We start from the raw sequence: 13,790 nt of genomic DNA on the forward strand, positions 1-13,790 counted from the left end.
TTGAAATGTACTCAGTGTGTTTTAATCATGTTTTGCCAGTTTGCTTTATGTAAGATTTTGATTTCTTTAAGAACCAATGTATCTGTACCAAATGACTTGATGTGATGCCTTGATACAGTTAGCATACTGACATGAGACCATCATGAGGACGACTGGCTACTCAGCGGCAATGAAACTTGTTAAATATGAAAAAAAACTATTATTAGAACTTTATGGAACTTGACCTGCATTGATCAGTTTTATTTTATTGGCAAAATTCCTCTGTGAAGTCAAAAAGTGGCTGAAAAATGAAAGTTATCACCCTATACAGTTGTACACTTTTAGCTCCTCATAAACTGATGATTTTTGTTTCACAACTGTACACTTTTTGTTCTGTATGGTTCAGTCTCACAGATCTTTTCAACCACATTTATGCAGCTTCTAGCTAAAAAAGCTTAAATAAACAAATGAATGCCACTATTCCAGCAGCAAAAGGTGCACAGATAAAGCTGGCTAGCATTAGTAGACACCTCAGCTTTGTAATCTGTAAGTGTAAGATTACACTGTAAACCAGTGTAATCGGGTTGCTGTACATCAGCTAGTCTATTTTGGCTTATCTTTGCCCATAGGAGAATAATTGATGAATGCAGCTTTAAGAAGTTTTATATATATATATAAATGGCAATCCAAATTCCTTGCAAACAAGGAGGGAAGTAATGTAGGCTACATTTTGTGTTGCCAGTAGATATTCCCAATGTTCTCACAGATGTTCTCTATTTATGATGATTATAGCAATGACTCAATTGACATTTTACAGGTCTGTCACAATTTGCTATTGCTGTTTGCGAAGTAAATGAAAAAAAAAAAACACAAGTCTCATTGTGCTTTATTGCTAAATCCTAGCTCAACTCCTATCTTAACCTACATAGTTTTTTATGGTTGATGTTGTTTTTGCATAAACCGAATACACAACTAATTTAATTATAAAATGCTTAATTGTCAACAAAAATAAATACATCACAAACTGAATGAGTGATTATTAAAAAGCACAAGTATACAGTATATATACACACAGTATCTAATAAGATACATTGTAAAAGCTGCTTTCCCTCATATTTAATTAAGTAAGGTGCCATAATCTTCTTTTTTAGGGCTGTTGTTTCTGTTTATGGCACAGGGATAGTGGTAAGTTCTGCAAAGCAAGTTGCATAAATGTATTCAAAAAACACTGCATTAAAAACAAGCAATATGTAAATCACTGATTCTGTCAGTATTGTTATATGATGTTCCAATTGCATCAAACATATGAAGAAGAAAAATGGAAACTGCTTTGGCCGCTGACAGGGGAGGCTGTCCAAAGGTCCTTTGTCTTTTCCTAACAACTATTCCTTCACTATCTGACGTGATTATTATGGGCCAGCGGATGTGCATTTGCCGCGAGAAACCACAGTTTTCGCATCAAGTAAGTATCGTAACGTTCATAGGGCGACTCTTGGTTTAGCAACTGTTGAAAGTTGCTAAACAAAGCACTTTGGTAAATTGTGGCATAAATTGTATAATGCAGTAGCGGGCCATGCTTTTCACACCTAGGCCTTCAGCAGTGTCCCACCTGAATTATCCACCTCTTAATACCACCATTATGACGTCACAGCTATAGAAACCATTAATATTATACAGAAACGCAGTAGAACAGGGCGTTGCATCACAGACAGAATGTAGCGAGAATGAATGCCATTACTAGAGCAGAAAACCAAATAACACAATTCAACAAGTGCCACAACTGCGCCACACACATCCTCTCTAGCAGAAGCATTAATATTTACTTAATAAAATATCCAAAACATCAAAAATGAAAATGAAAGTCATTATAGTATACTAACCATGTATATGTTTGATTATTTGTACACAAAATCCATCCTCCTTTCTTTCCTCAAGAAGAGTTCAATTACTCTGTTGTACAGATTATCTGAGTTTTCAGTTTCAATAATAAGTCCTGTTCTAACGCCATGGAGGCTCATGCTGAAAGTCGAGTCTGTCCAGTTGTATTTCTGGCAAAAACCATTGTGAAGCTCCTTTTCCCACTTGATCGTTAAGCTGTAGATCCACTCGGGTTTCCCAAACATGTTTCAAAAGAACAGTTGATTGTAAGTTTACGCTTTGGCGTCTTGTTGCTGTTTTGGTTAGACAACTCAAGTTTGCAAACTTAAATGGCTCCAAACACCAAGTGGATCAGCAATACAGTTGCAGTGCTCCTATCAATATCGCAATCTCATCATAGGACGTGAAAATCAGATGTCATCGTTCGCCTGCTAGATGGCCCCGGGGTCGCCTACTTGAAATCTGATTGGTCATTGCAACCGTTTCATTGCCATTTATTTTAAGCTATAAGCGCATGCACTGTTGATTCTGAAGGCCTCAAGGCAGATTTATTTGACCTAGCAAAACATTCTGACTAAATATGATTGGATAAAAGCTCCAACATAAACAACCATTACTGGACGCAGCGCAACCGAGCGCAACACAGAGGAAAGCTATCAACTGAAGAAAATAGACTATTAGAAATAATTCTATGCATTTTAATGAAACAACTTTCAAATATTAAAATATAAAAACTTTAGTCAGTGATTCTGATAGTGTTTAGGTCAGCAGAGAAGGTCTGATGGCCCACCACTGGGGAAATGATGAATAAGCACCATAACGGGGGGTTACGTATTGTAACCCTAGTTATATAAGCACAGGCGGAGCGCTCTACTGGACTCTATGGGTACTACTCTCTATCATGCTATGCGGGCATTCACCTACTGAGTTGCATAAATGTAGCCGGCCAATCGGGGCGAGCCTACCTGAATGCGCGCGCAGGCCCACAGTATATAAGGCGGCTACGCCTCCCGATGCCCCTGAATGGAGGAGGGATAATGCAAAACTGGAGTGAATAACCCAGTCTCAGTGTCCTGTCCATCCACTCTGTCAGTACACAGCTGAGCTTCCATTCCAGGTAACACTGCGTTTGGGGACATGCAATCAGCTGTGGAGCCGCAGCTAAGAAGCTGTGGTACTCTCTGGTGGCCCACTCCGTTGCCAAACCCTCCATAAAAGGAAGTTTGGCCCATGGGGGGCTGACACAGAAAGGGCCGATTTTCTTGTGGGAGCGCGCGCTCCGCCATAATGCAGTTTCCACCCAGAGGGAAAAAAGCATTAATCTGAGATCTAATTTTAATATTTTGCACACTTATTCCACTAATTCCTAGTGTGCCACTGGTTACGGTGCTGCGTGCCAATGGTGGCATGCAGGTTTCCGGGTCGGCGATACAGCGAGACACAGCGAAACTCATCCTGAGCACACACAAACACTCACAGCCGAAGTAAAAACAATAAGTGTGGCGTGATATTGAGTAAGAAAAAGGTTTATAACGCTGTGAGCATGGGTCTGCGGAGAGCATTTCTCCGCAATCCCAACTCGTCTATTACCAGCGTTCAGGGAGCTCTATGCAAGTCAATGGGGACTCCCTGTTAGTTAGCCAAGGGATCCTGGTGTGTGAGGTGCTCCGCGGATTGGTCCATTTGTTGTTGATTTGGGTATTCACACGTCAGAGAACCCGTTTTGGGGCAGCATAGACAGGTCTTTTCTGTGTTAGAGTTTTACTCGCTACAGGGTGTACTTTGAGGGTTTTTGACTCTGCAGACCGTTTACATGCAGAAAAACCTTCATAACACACAAGGGGACGGGTATTAACCGGAAAAGCATGACATGGGCCCTTTAACCTGATAAGCCCGAGAGACCCCGGTACCGGGGCACTGCCGCAACATCTTGCAGGAAACAGTGTCTGAGGGCATGTTCATTTAATAAAACTATGAATGTTTTATATCCATGTAACGGGAAGAAACTCATCTAACTGATCTTTTTTTTTTTTTTTTCAAAAGAAAACCCACAATGTTAACACTGAGCCTCTGGGTGTTTCTCAATCGCGAGTACGCTTGCTTGGTAGCACATGTCTGCCGAGCATCTTGCTTCAGAAGCGAGTCAAGAATACCACCTAGCGTCGGAAAACGGAGAATGGAACAGGCTAACAGGTGTGCAGGTGTGCGTCATATGCGTCATCGGCGAGGCCCCGCCTTAAATGGAGCGCGATTTGTTTGAAAACTCAAAACTGATTTACAACATGGAAACGTTTGTGTTGGTTTCGTGTTCTATGCATGCGTTTAATGAGAAGGAGGAAGAGATAGAGCGGGAGTGTCGGCGGCGTCTGTCTGCTCGGAGGAGGAGGATGTTCTGTCGGCACCTGTGCGGAAGACGAGGTGCTCGGGTAGGATAAATAATGTATTGTTTTATTCAATGTTGGGAGAATGGGCAAGCTAGTTAAATAAGTGTTGCCGCTTGCCTTCCGTGCGAGTTTTATTCTCTAATGTGAATCAAGTAAATGAACTATCCCTAATTACTGCATAGTTAGTTTGTGAGTTGTCATGATGGTTTAAATCACCCTTGGTAGACACCCCTTTCTATTGCCATGCTTCCCGCACAATAACCAAACAACACTTTTGTCCCGTGTCAATTTTGCATATAAAGGTTTGTGCATGTTTATAGTCGTTCTAACAGTTTTCGATGCGGAGACAATGTGTAATCACATTGAAATTGTTTGTTTAATCATGTACACACACACACACACACACACACACACACACACACACACACACACACCACACACACACACACACACACACACACACACACACACACACACACACACACACACACACACACACACACACACACACACACACACACACACACACACACACACACACACACACACACACACACACACACACACACACACACACACACACACACACACACACTGCAGATTACAAACAAATGAACCATTAACAAGAAACAAATGTCAAGTAAACTGAAACTGCCCTCTATTCTTTATGTTGTGCAGGTCCATCATTACTGCCGTATCAATGCCACCGTGCCAGTCCTCCAGCGATTTTTTGCTGACGAGGACACCCGCCCTGACTTTCGGCTGGGCAGGGAGGCCATCCAGCAGCTCTTAGTGGCGCTCAAGACAGAGAGGCACCACGGATGGGGGGCCACTCTGGAGGCCCTGGTGTTTCTCTTTTGGATTGCCAGTGGCTCCGCTTACAGAGTGGTCTCCTGTGTCTTCGGTGTGCCTCTGCCGTCCGTCCACCGGATTGTCCACAGGATGGTGGATGAGGTGGTGGCGGTCTTGCCCCAGTTTGTCCATCTCCCATGTGCGGAGGACTTGGCGGTGGTTGGTGAGGGTTTTGCCCTGTTGGCTCACCACAAAGCCTTTCGCAAGGCAGCTGGGGCAATTGACGGCTGCCACATCCGCATCAAATGCCCAAGTGGCCCTGATGGTCCAGACTACTGCAACAGGAAGCTGTTCCATTCAGTTGTGTTGCAGGGAGTCTGTGACCATCAGGGACGCTTTGTGGACATCTTTGTGGGTTACCCAGGATCCGTGCATGATGCACGGATTCTGAAGAATAGCCCCATCTACGCTAGGGGGACTTACCCTCCACCAGGGTATTTCATCCTAGCTGATGGTGGCTACCCATGTCTACAGGAACCCCTGGCCCTTATCACACCATATAAGAGGCCAGTGAGAGGCATGGCAGAACAACGGTTTAATTGCCATCACTCCAGGGGTCGCGCAATCATTGAGCGGGCCTTTGGGGTGATGAACACCCGCTTCAGGTGCATCTTTTTAGAAACACTTGAAGTACATCATGAGTTTGTCCCCAAGGTAATGAATCATTCTAATGTTTCTGTAGCAAATTAGTTCATTACAATCCTAATATCCTTATTCTGCTATACTAACACTGTCTTAATGCCTAACAATTGCATAGTCACATACAATATGCATCACACTTTGTTTTGTCCTTTTTTTGCTCTGCCTTGTGCACAGGTTGTAACGGCATGTGTAATCTTACACAACATCTGTGTCGGGGTTGGGGACGACCTACCTCCAGACGACGCCGCTCTGGAGGACAACCAGCCACCTGCTGCGGATGAAGGTGCATGTGGGGAAAGTGAGAGTGGAGCAGCATGGCGTGTGGCCCTTGCCAACGAGGTGTCCGCACTTGCTGGTGCTCCACAGGACCATGACTATTGTGCACAGGTGAACATCATGGCTCAAAGCCCATGTCACAATCTGCTTATACTGCAGTAACTGTATTTTGTAAAATGATCATCTCTCCAGGACAGAACCACTAAACTAACATAACACTTTCTCCTTCTGTTTGCAGCCTTGAAAAAGTCCTGGCAGATAAACAGCCAAAACATCATAAAATCACCATCACCAATTCTGCCTACATGTGGGAGATGGACCTTCTGGCAGGAGGCTGCGCTCCATCAGGACCAGAACCTCTCTCCACCTGAACAGTTTCTTCACCTCCGCTACCAGCCTCTTAAATAAGGCCTGGCCCCCCCACTGACACTTTACCTCAGCCACAACGCAGACTCTATGCATAACATGCACACAATGTTCAAATATTGCTTACTGGACATATTTCATATGTTATATTCTATAATTCACTGCATTCTATTAAGCTGTAAATGACTGCTTGACTTTATTTTATTGCCATCTATCTATATTTGTTTACAGTGTTGTTAATATAGTTCGCTATCTGTGTACTTGTGTTTTTTTGTTTTATATTTAATGTATGCGCCATGACATCAAGTCAAATTCCTTGAACAAAATATTTACTACCTAAACAATGTCACTTGCTTCTCACCGATAACCACTGGCGGCCGTGTCCCGACCGCCCGTGAACAGGTGCTGGAGCTCAACACGGAGGCGTATAAAGGCCGCCGTGTGTAATTAATGAATACCAGGCCAAAAAGTCTGTTGCCAGTTTATTACAGAAACTGAGCTTAACTGCAGTCCGGCAACAAACAATTGTCCCACTCTCTCTAACGGTTTCAACATAAACTGTACCGAAAATAAATACCTCACGATGTACCTATCTAATTATTAACTAGCTTTACTTTCACAGAACACATTTTTGGTGATAACAAATTTATCAAAGTCACGTATTTACCAACACATTTTTTACCCCACTTTACATACTTACATTTAAATGTGTACTGCTTCACTTCAGCCATTTCCGCCATAGATTTTCAATATGGTCTAGCTGCGGCCGCGGCAAGTACACGACTAGGGATGGGTACCGAGCCCCGGTATTAAACGGGCCCCGGGGCTGAATTATTAAAGACCGTGGTACCGTTAAGCTCCGACGTTATCGGTCTTTTTATCGGTACTGGAGACATCTAAAAAATATGTCATGTGTATTATTGCTACACAAACATTATATTGCAGTTTTAGTGTCGCCAACTCCGTTTCTAATACGCAAAAAGACTGCAAAATGCGTCATTTTTAGTATTTTCGATCTCTCCAATCCAGACGAGAGATCTCTCTCCCCCGCCTGTGTGCGAGGGGGCGGGGCAGTTTACACACACGCAGCTGCTACATGCAGCAACACACACACACGGAGGAGATGGCGGAGAGAACGCGCTCCGAGGTGTGGTTAAACTTTACCCGTCTCGCTCGTTGCCTAAAGTGCAATAAGAGTTTAGCATGTCAGGGCGGTAACACGAGCAATTTGTCTAAACATCTTGCAAAAGTGCACCACGTTCAGACGGAGAAATGCACCGGGTTCGACTGTCTCTCTAGTAGCTCTGTAGCCCCATCCACGAGTAACGTTTCCACGTCAGGTATATTATCTATGCTAGCAGCAACACACGGAGCTAACTCAATGATTCAAACATGGGTTAATGATTACAGGGAACTGAGTTATTTAGTTTGTTAAAGTTTCAGCCATTCTGTTCACAGTTCTGTCATCAGATTATTTAATATGATTTGTTAAAACGTTGTTGTTTCTGTTGATGTGAAATATTATGTATTTCATTTAAATAAAAAGCAATGTTAGTTTTGTTCACAATTTGTTAATTTTCATTTAATCGTTTATTTGAATAGGGACAATGCACATTAATGAACACTTTAGACAAATAATGCTTCAAGTGTAAATATGCCGGATTTTAGCTTTGAGCTAATTTCCATCCGTAGTCCCTGACATACAACATATAGTTAGTTTACCTCATTTTTCTCTCCAAAAGAACCGATAAGAGTACCGTTAAAAGACCGGACCGATAAGCGGTATCGATAAAAGTAGTAGTACCGTTAAAACCTTAACGATACCCATCCCTATACACGACACTACACGACACGCCCCCTACACGACACCCCCACCTGACACGACACTACGGTGGCTGAGAGACATTAGTGATCTCCAGTGTGCTGGGCAGTGTGGCGGCGGAGGGAGCCGAGGGCACCACCGGAGGAGAGTTGAGCGATGACAGCAGCATCACCGTGGTGCAGCTCCCCGCACAGACTGAGGGGACTTGTTACACGGAGCCCATCACCGGGGAAGCCTGCGGCGGGAGAAGGCGGTCTGCTCGGCCTGCCCTTGGCTCTGGGGTCCCTCCTTAAAAAAAGTCTCATCATACTTAATCCTAGACAGTAGCACATGGTATATATTGTACGACTTTGTCATTTTTTTAATGTTGATATGTATTCGCTCATAGCCTACTGTGCCTTTCACGCAGACAATACAAGGGAATTTTGAAATGACAAATAGGTTTATGTTTCAAGTTTATTTGCATTAAAAACGTGTTTTTAAGCCCTTCTGTTCAAATTTGATATTTTGTTTCTTAAAAGATTAAATCTTTAAAAACATGCTGTTTGCCATTTTTAAAGTTTGATGGAAGAAATTAAAATATAGGTCACTGACGTGGAGCTTTAGGCCTGCAATGCTTTCAAAAAAAATGTTGGTGTTGTTTCAGTTTTGAGTGAATATGGATGTTAAATTCACAAATGAGTATGAATAATCTTGAACAAGAAGAGGATCTTGAGCCATGATGTTTTTAAAGTACAGAAACATTCAGAATGCATGACGATTCCTTCAAAGGTTTTGTAATAGACCCCTAGTACTTTTAATTTATAAAGTAATAATAATACATGTGAATGATTGAGCTCATTAGTGGCCTGACTGGCCTCCTAATTTGGTCCTTAATGACCCCATGATGTGATTATGTATATCTTAAAACCTTTAACAACTATATTTAGATGTTCACAAATATCTACATTTATGTATAAATACATGTGTAGCAGTTAGACAAACATAATTAATAGATGATCTCATTAATACCTATTTTATATATTAAAAAAAAGTTTACTAAACCACCGTTTGTTGACAAAATGATTTGGGTTGAAAGTTATACTATTGTGTCTCAAACGGATAGACTAGGTTATTAATTTATTTGCCTAATAGTTGCTTAAAATGCTACAATAACATTTGCAATTCGTTTTTAATCTGCCATGTACGGTAATGTCTCTCAGCCACGTAGTGTCGTGTCAGGTGGGCGTGTCGTGTAGGGGGCGTGTCATGTAGTGTCGTGTACTTGCCGCGGCCGCAGCTGGACCCTTCTCCAGATTTTGGAAATTGGTCCGTGAGCAAAGCATTGTGGGTATTTTAAGGCCGCGAAGTCTACTCATGTGCAAACTCGATATTTCTCCAAACGGAGTACGCCGGGCTCGGTAGATTTCCAAGTATACTGGAGATTGGAACAGTACTTCGGCGGCACTCGATGACGTAGTATGCTTGAAATAGTGGCTCTGCAGCAGCTTTACTCGGGATTGAGAAACACCCTTCGAATTAGCAACGAGCGAAAAATGCTAACACCTTACTGCACCGAAACACATCGATTCACATCGTGAGGTGACACAGAATCTATTGACACCGACATTACCACTGAATTATACGTATTTGCGACGTTATAAGCAAAAGCGGACATCGGACACTATAATTTACAGTTTGTGTAAAATCTGAATTTTCTTTAAAATAAAAAACATCTATATTGATTCTGACTTTTCTACATCCAACTCACAGGTTTATCATTACTTTGAGAAAAAAGATTATTAATTGAACCCTTTTAGAAGGGAAGATATGGTCATTTGTTCTGGGAATGTCATTTTCGAGCCTGAGACCTGAAAAACAGGCTCAGGGCTTAACAGGTTAAAGTGTATCTGTCATGATCCGGGTCTTTGTGTTTCATATTTTCTTTTGAAAAGTTTTTTCTCTTTCTGACTTGTCTTGTTATACTTCTTTTCTTTGGGTTTTTCCCGCCTTTCTAATTGTTTGCCCCAGGGGCGTCGCCTGGACCTGGAAACATTCGGGGCTGAGCCCACAGTGGCGGTGTAGGTACCAGAATCTGTTCGGGGTTCGTTACGCCGCTTACCAATGACGTCACGCATTGGCTGTACAGCAACCCAATAGGACATTTTACATGGCCAAATTCCGCAAAGAATATTACAAAATAACAATAAACAGTACTGTAAACATTATGTAAATAACCCAAGTTGTGTTCTGTGAAACTGAAAAGGATATTACAGTGTTTTTTGTTACTTTTCGTTGGCTGTTGACAGGAAGTTGTTGTTGCTATGGAAACAACATGACGGAGAAAAAAGTAATATCTTCTCCATATAAAGACGTAGAAAGTAAAGAATACCGTGGTGGCCTACCAGATCTGTTACAATGAAGGCTCGATAATCAGCTCACGACATATAGGTGTGTCGTGTGTGTACAGAGTTATAAAGGTTGGTATAAAATCCTTGTTAAATCGGAGAATTAATTCGGGTTACGCCAGAGGTGGCGATATATGCTCCAAGTGGAAGCGATTCGCCATTAAATAAAAGAAGAAGAAGAAGAATTACGCCATCTGGTGTCACAAACAAACGTGTGCCTGCATTAGCTTTGTTACGGCAATGGATTGTGGGAGATTCTCATAACATGTGAGGATCTCTCGAGGGTAAGGTGCCTGTATTATTTTGGTGGACAAAATGTATGTTTTTATTTTATAAGGACTATAACGTTTTGTTGTGTTTGTTTAGTTTAATGTTAATCGTTTAATGCTCACACAGCAGCATGTTTTTTGTGTGTTTGGCTATTGGTTTTATATGATTTATCAACGTGATCATCAATAGCTAATCTGAGCTAATAAGCTAATGGGAGAGGTGCTCCACACGATGCCTCGACTACAAAGTCTTCCATGTTTCTACGCTTCTTCCTCTGTCACAGTTTCGGGAATATCAAGATCATTACACAGGGCCTTGGTCTTGCTTTCTCGTCACTTCTGTAACTTTTCAGTGTGTTCTCAACTGCTGTTTTGTAATTTACTGCCTGCACCAAGTCAATTGTTTCTTTCTGCAGGTATTTGTGCAGGCCCTGAGTGGTTGAGAGCAGTGTCTGGAACAGGACAAGCATGTAGATGGCACTGCATTTGCAAAACTTGCTTTCCAGCCCCTTTGCCAGAGGGGCTGAAAGGCTCCCTAAAGTCTTGATCAAAGCAGGGAGGTTTTTGACATGCCCAGCGAACAAGTTATTTGTCCCCTACCTCTAGCTGTTTCTGAAATGTTTGCAATCTCTAATGGTGGAGAAGAAAGAGTAGAGACACTCCAGGAGATCAACGCAGGTATGTGAGTTTTGTACACCAGTTTTTTTAAGTTTAATGTTTCACATTGCTTATGAAAAATATACTACCACTATACGATCACTGATGTTTTGTTGTTGACTGGACACTTATTTTTTTTAAGAGATGGCATGTGAGGATCTCTTAAGCAATGAAGCTCACGTGTCCTTTTTATATGCTGTCCATTGAAATGCAGGAAAGTAATCACCAACTGTGAGTGATCTGTTGCCGAGGGGACACTACACCGGAGTTACATAAGCAGAGGTAAAGTACTATTTTTGGGGGGAACTCCCCCAGGAAGATTTTTTTTAAATATTGAAGTTAAAAGCATCAATCTGGTGCACTTTGAGAGCAACATTAAGAGATCTATACATCTCTCAACACCCATATGTCAAAAAAAATCAAAGAATCAGAATCAGAAAAAGGTTTATTATTTAAAAACACTTGATCTTCCAATTAAATCATAAACTATGTCAAATTATTAGAAGTTGTTAGTAATGAGATTAAACTGAAAAAAGGGATGGAAGGAGGAAATAATAATCCCTCATCACTTGCTTCCTTCCTCACTTGCTGCTTCCTTCATCACATTACCTTTCATTTGCTTCGTTTTTTCTCCCCATCATCACTCGCTGTCTTCACACTCTTTATTGTTTTGTAGGTGGAAGTGTTAGGCTAAATCGCCTTGGTTTGACCTTCGCAAATCGGTCGAGGACCTCCCCATGGAGGGTGACATGCCTGTATGCCAATTAATATTTTTTCCCCAACTCCAGAAAACCTGTTTTGAAGCTCCTCCAGCATTCTGTCGAGAACTGGAAAGAAGAGCCTTGTGTATGTTTGAATTTTCATGTTCTCGAAAAGAATCCAATGCACGCTTCCAGTTTGTGTATCCTGAGGTGGTGAGGGTGTCCCTTTGATCCCTTGATTGCTTTGGTTTGCCATATAGTCTACAACTAAAGCAGAATGCTGCATTGGCAGTGGTAGAATATTCAACCCATTTAAAAGTATCAAACCAACTTGGTTGAAATGATCTCTTTTGCTGGCCAAACATGCCGGATGGAAAACAGTGATGTCTCACTTGCCTTGGCCCTGTATCTGCAGTCCCTAAATCAGTTACCCAGTTACCCATTGACTCTTGTCTGTTCTGATGTTCCTGTTCATTGTTGTTCTTATCTGTTGTATCTCCTTCTTGTGTGTCCCTTTCTCCTGTTCTCCTTTCTTCATCCTCTACTATTTTTGGCTCATCTGTGATGACTGTGTAGGTAAACACAAACAAGTATTTAAAATCAGTTTCCAGCTCTGTCAAATAAATGAATTTCAAGATACACAAATTTGTCTTCATTAAAATGAGTGTCACCACACTGTCACAAAATATAATACTAACCAATTGAAAATAGTTAAATTGACATTGGAAACCTCTTGTACAGTAGATATCACTGTTAGTAGTTATCTGCCAATAGGAGAGAATCATTCCTATACAAATGCAGTTTGAGTAATTCACTTAAAGGGCCCATGTCATGGCCATTTCCACTGATCATAATTACATTGTTGAGGTATACTAAAATAGATTTATACTGTGCAATTTTCCAAACTCACATTGGTTTCGCATACAGCATCTCTGTCAAGCATGTGTATTCAGCAGTATTCACTTTCTCCACTAAACGACTCGTTGGAGCTCTTGCCCCCCCCCTCCCTGTGAGCCTAGTGTGCTCCGATTGGTCAGCTCGGCCACTCGTTCTGATTAGTCAACCACCAGAGAGGCTGCGCCCATGTCTAACAGTGCCTTGTCTTTTGCCTTGAAAATGTCTTTTCCCGGCTGCTCTCAGCGTAACATCAGTCTTATCATGGCGTCGGCACAGCCGTATATTTTATATACATATATATTTTTAACTGTTGTTATAGAAGAGTGTGACGGCCCCAGGGCCTTTGTCTTACGATGGGGTGGAGCTGAAGAGGCTAATCAGCACGATCACGGACACCTCCGGACACTACGGCCCCAGTCTCTCTCCAAAGCGGCTGCAGGAAGACTAACTCTGCGATCCTCTCAACCATCTCTGCATTTACCACAATAAATGTGCCGTGGTTTTGTAAACTCGTGTATGTCTCCTTGTCTTTGTGGCCTACGAGCCGCTCATAACAAAGAGTAAGTTATTTTTACCCGTTATAAACTACTACTATTTGATGAGAAATCAAATCATGGTTTGCTATATATGAATTCAGGGAAGAAAGGATAGGCCTACTAAGTATTTCCATTAAACTTTAT

At 41.9% G+C, this 13,790-nt stretch overlaps 1 long non-coding RNA gene across 1 annotated transcript; it reads left to right on the forward strand.

Moving 5' to 3' along the window:
- Positions 1-11,321: 11,321 nt before the first annotated feature.
- LOC117475980 lies at positions 11,322-12,852 on the forward strand. Its single transcript, XR_004555225.1, has 3 exons — positions 11,322-11,533; positions 11,727-11,794; positions 12,189-12,852. It is a non-coding gene; the product is annotated as an uncharacterized LOC117475980 (long non-coding RNA).
- Positions 12,853-13,790: the final 938 nt, after the last annotated feature.

The sequence above is a fragment of the Trematomus bernacchii genome, unplaced genomic scaffold, assembly GCF_902827165.1.
Source record: "Trematomus bernacchii unplaced genomic scaffold, fTreBer1.1, whole genome shotgun sequence".
Taxonomy (NCBI): Eukaryota; Metazoa; Chordata; class Actinopteri; order Perciformes; family Nototheniidae; genus Trematomus; species Trematomus bernacchii.